Genomic DNA, 8,610 nt, shown 5'->3' with positions numbered 1-8,610 from the left:
CTTTTCATTCTCTCACATTTTTTTCTTTTCCCTTTTTGTTCTTCCCCTACGTATCACACCTTCCCTACACCTTTAGCTCCTTTCCTCCCATTTCTAAATGTCAGTAATCTTATTAGAATCTTATGCATTGTTGCAGAATATTCACACCAGGGAAACTATTTGGTATTTACACATGTGGGACTTATTTATTTCACTTAGGAGTATATCTTCAATATGTATCCATTTTCCTATGAATGAATCTATTCTCTCGCTCTTTATGGCTGAGTAATATTCCATTTTATAGAAAAACCACATCTTCTTTATCCAGTTTCCAACGGATGGGCAAATAGGTTGTTTCCAAGATTTAGCTATTACATCTTTAAGGCAGTATAATTCAGAAACTTTAAAGGCCACAAAGTTTCTTAATCCTGTCTCCAAAGTTTATTAATTGTGGTACTGGGCAAGTGAAAATTCTCCAAGCCTCAATTTTCTTCCTTTCAAAACAGGGATGATTTTTGACCTTATATGATTATTTTAATAATTAAATGAATAGGAGATATAAGTGCCTACACTGCACAGTTCCCAGCAAAAAATAGCCACTCAATACATGTCATTATTTTGATTTATTGTTCCTATGGTATGACCATGCTTCCTAGTTAAACATGAGCAAATTTTCAGAGTGGGATTTAACTTAAATAAGCATAAATCCTGAGGCATAAAGTATTCTAGTGAGAATCACAAGACAAAATTGTATTGTCTGAATACATCCTGCTATAATTTACATCTGAATCATCCCCACAAAGTTGTAAGTGTTCAAAGGTGGGGCTTTCAGAATGTATTTGGATCATGGCAGTCTGGACTCCTCCGTGGACTGATGCATTTGTGAGTTCACAGATCAATGCACTGTTAGGAGGTGGAGTCGGGTTGGAGGAGGTGAGTCACTGGAGGTGGGACCTGGAAGGATTGCTCTTTTCCCTGGTTTCTCCCTTGTGGCTTCTGCTTCCTGGCTGCCATGGGCTGTGCAGCTGTCCTCTGCCATCTCCTCCGCCGTGACCTTTCTTCCTTGGAGCTGGCTTACGAGGGACTAAATCCTCCATGACTGTGAACCAAATAAATCTCTCCCCCTTTATCTTGTGGATATTAGGTATTTTCTCCCAACTAATGGAAAGTGACTAATACACATCCACTGATCAAAAGTTCATAATTTCATTTTTCCTAAGGAAAAAAAAGACCTTTATGCCAAAGGATAAAGGAAGAAAGATTTTTTTAAAACAATAATTTATAAGTTTAGTTATTCTCGGAAGTCTTTACTATATTATGACATTAAAGCACAACGTACACTACAGCTTAGTGATCCTTAATAATCAGCACATTGAAGAGTAAAAATTAATTTTAACCATTTCAAAATTACTAAGACCACTACTATAAAAGTCTTGAGGAAAAAGAATGTAGCCAGTTCAGTGAGAATAACAAAGTTTCTATATAGCTAGAGGCCAAAATTACATCAACAAGGGAAAAAAGCTCAGCAGTGAATTGAATTAATTCATGACTGAAGCCGAGGCATTCAATATAATGACTTGAACAATAAAGTCTCCATCATATAACCCCACATAACTGAGCTTGAAATAAAAGTAAAAACACCCACTCATAAAATGGACGTAACATTATTACTATTAATGGTAAGACCAGTAAGACACAAAGAAATTCCAAGAAATATTACTTTGAATTATGATTCAGGAGAGAAGGGGGATTAAGCGGCACTGTGTGTATTTTAAGAATATTAATTTGAGAAGATCTTATACAAATGTTGAAGAAAAAACAGATACAAAAAATCACTATCGCTGGCGTAGTCCACAACACAGCGATAGCTATGAAAATTAAGGAGTTAATATAGGATGTTGGATATAGGGTAGCAACTACATAATGCTAGACCCTCTCACTGCCTCATCTCAGTTGTGTGAGACCACACAGGTAGAAAGCAGGCATACACATAGAGAGAAAGGATTTCAGGAAGCGGCAGGCTCAAAGAAGATGAGGCATCCCCATCTTATCAAGGATGAATACAAGAGCATATTGTAAAATTGAGGAAGACTCACTGAAGTCTGCTTTGATTACCTGAAAATACCTATAGGAAGTTCTGTTAGCATAAAATAATGAAGTAGAATTTATAAAATAAGCAGATTAGGTGGCAATGAAAATAAGTAGAAAACATTACATCAGAAAAAGAACAAAGAGTATGGGAAAGTAATATTTAACACGGAATGTTCAGGGTGTTCACAGTGAAAGTGACATCATATGAAATCCTTAAGGATAAAAATGACCATGAGGAAGTGGCAAGTCCTACTAAGACTATACAGTTATAGATGAATGAGCAAGGGAAAAATAGGATGTTAAGGCAGGAAAGTTTTGGAAAGCAGGGAGTTAATTCATTTAGGACAGTGATGGCTAAAGTGTGGTACTCATGCCACAGTGGACTGTTTGTATCACTTAAAGCTCTAAAGTTTCACCATCGCTCATTTAGGGGCTTATAGTCTAACAGGATGACTTCAGTAGCCAGATGTAGATAGGCCCATGTAGAAGATTCTTTGATTAGGTTTAATATGAGCAACATGGCTGCAGTGTCAGAAACCCCTAGCACAGTGCAGGGATGAGTTTTAAAGCTATTTTCTAGCAGATGCTTAGACCAGAAAAGGTGATGAGAATGTCGATCTCTGGTTTTAAAGAGACAGCATTTTTTTAAAGAATTAATGTGCAGGTAACAGAAACAGGAATCAAGAAAATCTTCCAATTTTTTTTTTAGTTTAAGTAACTGGAAGAAAGTCGTTGCCATTTATGAGATGAAAAAGATTTCAGTTTGGGCAAGAGTAAGTTTGAGAAAGAGGACTGTAAGTTTAGCTACTGACATGCACAGTTTAATACTCCAAGTAAACAACCAAATGAATATGTGAGTCACTGTATATTTAATTTGGAGTCCAAAAGCAAAGATCCACACTAGAGTAAAATTAAGAAGTTACTGTTAAAGAGATCAGATTTAAAACCAATTGCCTGGATGAGATCACCATGGAAGTAAATGAATACATACTGTAAAGATGTCTCAGCATCAAGCCTTGGAATAGTTCTACATTCAGAGAGCAAGACTGTGAGAAACATGAGTCAGGAGACTGAGTAGTAAAACTAGAAGATGTGAGCCAGGGAGGGGCCGGGGATTTAGCTCAGTGGTACTGCCACCTGCCTTGAAAGCACAAGGACCGGAGTTAAATAATCCCTGGTACAAAACACACACACACACACACACACACACACACACACACACACACACACACACACACACAAACAACAACAAAAAAACAAAAACAAAAACAAAAACAAAAAAACCTGAAAAGCCAGGGAAAGAAAGCATTTGGAAGGAGAGAATAATCAACCTGGTGAAATAAGGATGAAAGGATCAGCGTTCATTAGGATGAAGTCTCAGAATAGAAGAACAGATTGAGTAACAATGACATTAGTGGTGACTTTGACAAGATAGCTTTCAGTGAAGTGGAGAGAGCAAAATATGTTTGAGTTAAAAAAAGAATGAGGTCCATAGCAGGTGCAAAAGCTAAATGGAAAAGCGAGATCAATCAAGATTTTAAATTTTTTGCTGTTGCTGTCTCTGAGACCATAAATATTATAGAAGATTTATATGCTGAAAAAGATTCAAGAGAGATGGGACAAAGAATTCACATCAGGAGTGAATTCCCAGAGTAATGTCCTTGAGAGGGAATGGAACTTAATACACAGCTGGAGGACCTGGTCTTTGTGAGGGTAATGGACATACAGCCTAAGTAAAGGAAGGAAAAAAACAGCACATTCGCAGGTGTATAAAAAGTGCGAGGAGCCTTGGGAGGTTTTTTGTCTGTTTGTTTGTTTACTGCTTTTAGGATAAAAGGCTATCCGCTAAGTGAGGACTAGGAAAGTGGTATTAATTAGAAGTGGAGAGGGAAAGATATAAAACAGTGATTTAGCAGAGAGTAAATGACTAGGAAATCTGACAGGACTAAAGGTGTATTTAAGGGGCAGGTAAAGTGAGGTTGGTCTGCATGGTTCCATGTTTTTCTACAGCCAAGTTCAGCTGCAAGAGTAAAACTGAGGCAGGGAGAGAGAGCAAAGAGGGTTCTGGTTTTACAAATAAGGTGCTAAAACAAAAGAATATAAAGTGACTGTATTTATGTGATAGATTCAGAAGATGGATTGTGACTTAAACTGGAAGAAACAAAATTGTAATTATAGGTAATATGCAAATATAGGAAATTATGCTGCCAAATCAATCACTAAAGCATTGCACAATAGTGCTACAGATGACTCATTTACCCACACCTTCCATTCACAATGAATATCACTGCTTTTTCATGTATACACACACACACACACACACACACACACACACACACTTTCCTGTAACCAATCTCTCACTAAATCATTGTACTAATTATAACATTTTTGAGTTGGTTCCTGAAGACTTATTAGTGGATACATAGAGAAATTGCAAACATTTGGTTTAGAACATTTGCATTTATTTTTAAAACTCTATTTTAAGCATGGTATTGCATTTTTAATATATTTTAGATTTCATTTGCTAGTATTTTAGTAGAAATGTTAGTATCTCTATTTTTACATGAGATTGTCTTACACTTGTACATGTGTGTGTTTGTGTGCATGCACACAAATTGCATAGTGTTCCAATTTCAATAGCTTGAAATCATGACTGATATAGCCTGGAAAACCTAACTAAGAAGCTTTCTTTTTCTTCTTAATATTCTGGAATAAATTGCATAAGTATCTGTTTCCTGAAGATCCGAAGAAGCATTGAAAATAATAATAAATCAAGAGACCTATCACTTCAGGGTTAAAAAGATGAAGGGAACTAACAATCTGACCAATTGCCCATTTTCTGTACCACTCAGTAATCAGATTTCCTATATTATTTTTAGCAGATATTCTAATTTGTTTCATAGAAAATCACTCACTACATCCAAATTTTAATCTAACAGCACAAGGTTGGATGTTAGTATTCTTTTATATTTTAATGTCTTCTTGTTCTGTTATTCACGCTTGGTTAATTATACTGTTGTTTGTGGATTATCTCCTTGGCTTTTTTTTTTTTTTTGGGGGGGGGGTACCGGGGAGTGAACTGGGATTCTTGCGCTTGCAAGGCAGGCCACCAAACCGCTGAGCTAAATCCCCTGTTTCTCCCTGGCTTTTTAAACGACCCACAATAACTGTAAAAATTAATAAGACTTATTGTGATACTTCCATACATGCATACACTGTGCAGTGATGATATCACCTGCTTATCTTCTTCTACCTTCTCCCCACCTCTTCATTCCTACCCTTTGAAATAACATTTCTACTTCAACACTTTTTTTAGTTTCCTCATATGAAATGGAATATGCATTACTTGTCTTTCTGTGACTGGCTTACTTTGTCCCAGTTCCACTCACCTACTGCAAATTTCAGGATTTCATTTTTGTTATGGCTTAATAATACATATATAACATAAATATCTATTATATGTACTATATAAATATCACATGCCATATATTATATATACACCATATTTTTTCATGCATGTTGATGTGCACCTAGGCTGAGTCCATATCTTAGCTATGGTGAATAGTCCTGCAATATCTATAGATAAGCACTTATTTCATTCGTATGCTGATTTCACTTCCTTTGGACATGTATCCAGGAGTGGAGTATCGGAACTGTATAATAGTTTCATCTTTTAAACATGCTATATATATAGTGGCTATATTAATTAACATTTCCACCAACAGAAGTGAACCTTTTTTTCTGAATCTTTGTGGGAATTTCTTTTTTTTTTTTCAGTAATAACATGAGCTATAATGGGGTGAAATGGTACCTCATTGCAGTTTTTATTTGTATTTTCCTGATAGGTAATGATGTTGAGCATGTTTTTATGTATTTATTAAACATTTGTATTTCTTCTTTTGAGAAGTGTCTATTCAGATCATTTGTCCATGTTTAATTAGATTGCTTAGGAGGGTTAAGTTTTTTTAGTTCTTTATGTATACTCAATATTAATCCTCTGTCGGATAATTAGCAATGATTTTCTCTCAGTTTCTGTGTTGTCTCTTCACTGTTGATTTTTCCCTTGGCTATGCAGAAGCATTTTAGTTTGATTAGTACCATTTTCCAGTTTTGCTTTTGTTTCCTGACTTTTAAGGTCTTAAGAGAAATTATGGCTTGCACCAATATCTTGAAGGGTTCCCCCATGATTTTTCCAGTACTAGTAGTGCTTCAGACTTACATTAAGGTCTGAGATCTTTGTTTGTGCGTAACAGGAGCAATAACACAGGCTCTCCACAGTGAGTTACTTTCCCAGTTCTTTTTATTTTCCATCTTTAGACAAGGTTTCACTAAGTCGTTGTTTCCCAGGTGTGGCTGGAATTAGTGATCCTCTTGTCTCGACCTCCCAGAGTACTGGAAGTAAAGGTGTGTGCTACTATGCATGTGTCTTTGATCCATTTTGAGTTGATTTTCATACAGGGTGAGATATAATCCTCTACATGTAGATAGCCAGTTTTCCCAGCATCATTTGTTAAAAAAAAAATCCTTTCTTCAACACATTTTTGGTACCTATGTTGAGAATCAGGTGAGTTTATTTCTGGGTTCTCTTTTGTATTCCATTGGTCTGGGTATCTGTTTTTATCACAATACCATGCTGTTTTTTGTTATTATGGCCCAGTAGTATGCCTTGATATCAGGTAATATGAAAGCTTCAGCTTTGTTTACTTTGCTCAAGTTTGCTTTAGCTATTTGAGATCTTTTGGGTTTCTATGTGAATTTTAGGATTATTTTTCTAATTCTGTAAATATTGTCATCAGTGTTTTGTTGGAGATTACACTGAATCTGTAAAATACTTTCAGTAGTATAAGCATTTGAAGTATAATAATTCTTACAATCCATGATCATGGGTGGTCTTTCCATCTTTTAATGACTTCAATCTCTTTTTTTAGTGTCTTATAATTTTCATTGTAGAAATTTTTCACTTCTTATCTTATTCCTAGATACTTTATTGTATCTTTGTGACTATTCTGAAAGACATTACTTTTATGATTTTCTTCTCAGCAAATTTATTATTAGTGTACAGGCAAATTACTAATGTATGTATGTCTTTTTTTGTATTCTCCCACTTTACTGAATTCATTTATCAGTTGTAATACTCTTTAGGTAGAGTCTTTAGATTTTTCTATGTATACAAGTCATATCCCTATCCAACACAGATAATTTAACTTCCTCCTTTCCTATTACTATACCTTTTATTACTTTCTCATAGCCAACTGCTTTGAATAAAGATCCTATTATTATATTATATAAGATCAGTGAGCATGGACACCCTTGTGTTATTTCTGATCTTATAGAAAACATTTTCAGATTTTACCTATTCGGCATGATGTTGGCTACAGTTTTGTCATACATAGGCTTTATTATGTTCAGATACGATCCTGCTTACCTATTTGTTCATATAATTTTTATCCTTTACTCATATAATTTTTATCTTTCACTCTGTTTATATGACATATCTTGGCTTTTGATTTACATATGTTGAACCTTCCTTGCATCTCTGGAATAAAATCAACTTTGTCATAGTGCATGATCTTTTTGATGTGTTACTATTTGATTGGCTACTATTTTGTTGAAGGCTTTGCATCTGCATTTAACGAGGATATTTATCTATATTTTTGTTTCTTTCTTGTGATTTTGTCAGGCTCTGGAAACAGGTGAATAATGCACTCATAGATTTAAGCTTGGAATTTTCCCTCCTCTTCAATACTATGGAACAGTTTCAGAAGCATTGGTGCTACTTCTTTTTAAGTATTTGATAGAAGACAGCTGTAAGACCAGCTGGTCCTGGGCTTCTCTTTGATGGAAGAATTTCTATTGGTGATTCAATCTCATCACTTGTACTGACTCTGTTTGAATTTCTTAGATCCTCTTTGTTCAGTTTTGGTAGGCCATATAGTTCCATAAATTTGTGTCTGTCTTCTAGATTTTCTTTAATATATATTTCCTCTTTAAAAAATCCTAAATGGCCCTTTGATTTCTGTAGTATCAGTTAGTAATGTCTCCTGTCATCCCTATCATTTACTTGGGTCTTCTCTATTTTTTGTTTTTCTTGTTGTCAGTTGAAAGATTTATCAGTCTTATATTTATCTTTGCAAAGAACTAACCCTTGATCATTTTTATAGCTTATACTTTATTTTATTTATTTCTGCTCTGGCCTTTGTTACTTCTTTCCTACTATTGATCTGAGGTTTGATTTGGTCTTACTTTTCTAAGACCTTGAGATGTATCATTAGGTTGTTTATTCAAAACTTTTCTATTTTTCAGATGTAGATATTCATTTGTTTTAAATTTTCCACTCCATACCACTGTTCTTTTATCTCACAAATTTTAGTATGTCATGTCACAATTTTCATTTGTTTCAAAGAGTTTTTAAATTTCCCTCCTGATCTCCCAAACCACCCATTGTTTGTTGGAAAGTGTATTATTCAAGCTCCACACTGGTCTTGTGGTGACCTTCCAATGAGGCACACAAGAAGACCTGTGTGGGAAGATACCCCCTCA

General features: G+C 35.0%; 1 protein-coding gene across 2 annotated transcripts in view; it reads right to left on the bottom strand.

The window, feature by feature from the left end:
- Nell2 (neural EGFL like 2) overlaps nucleotides 1–8,610 on the bottom strand; it is a 390,044-nt gene that overhangs the window by 283,940 nt on the left and 97,494 nt on the right. The window lies entirely within an intron of this gene.

The sequence above is a fragment of the Fukomys damarensis genome, unplaced genomic scaffold, assembly GCF_012274545.1.
Source record: "Fukomys damarensis isolate Sample0158 unplaced genomic scaffold, DMR_v1.0_HiC HiC_scaffold_15, whole genome shotgun sequence".
In the NCBI taxonomy this organism is placed as follows: Eukaryota; Metazoa; Chordata; class Mammalia; order Rodentia; family Bathyergidae; genus Fukomys; species Fukomys damarensis.
Note: the sequence above shows the minus strand (reverse complement) of the source record. Positions and strands in the feature narration are given on the sequence as shown.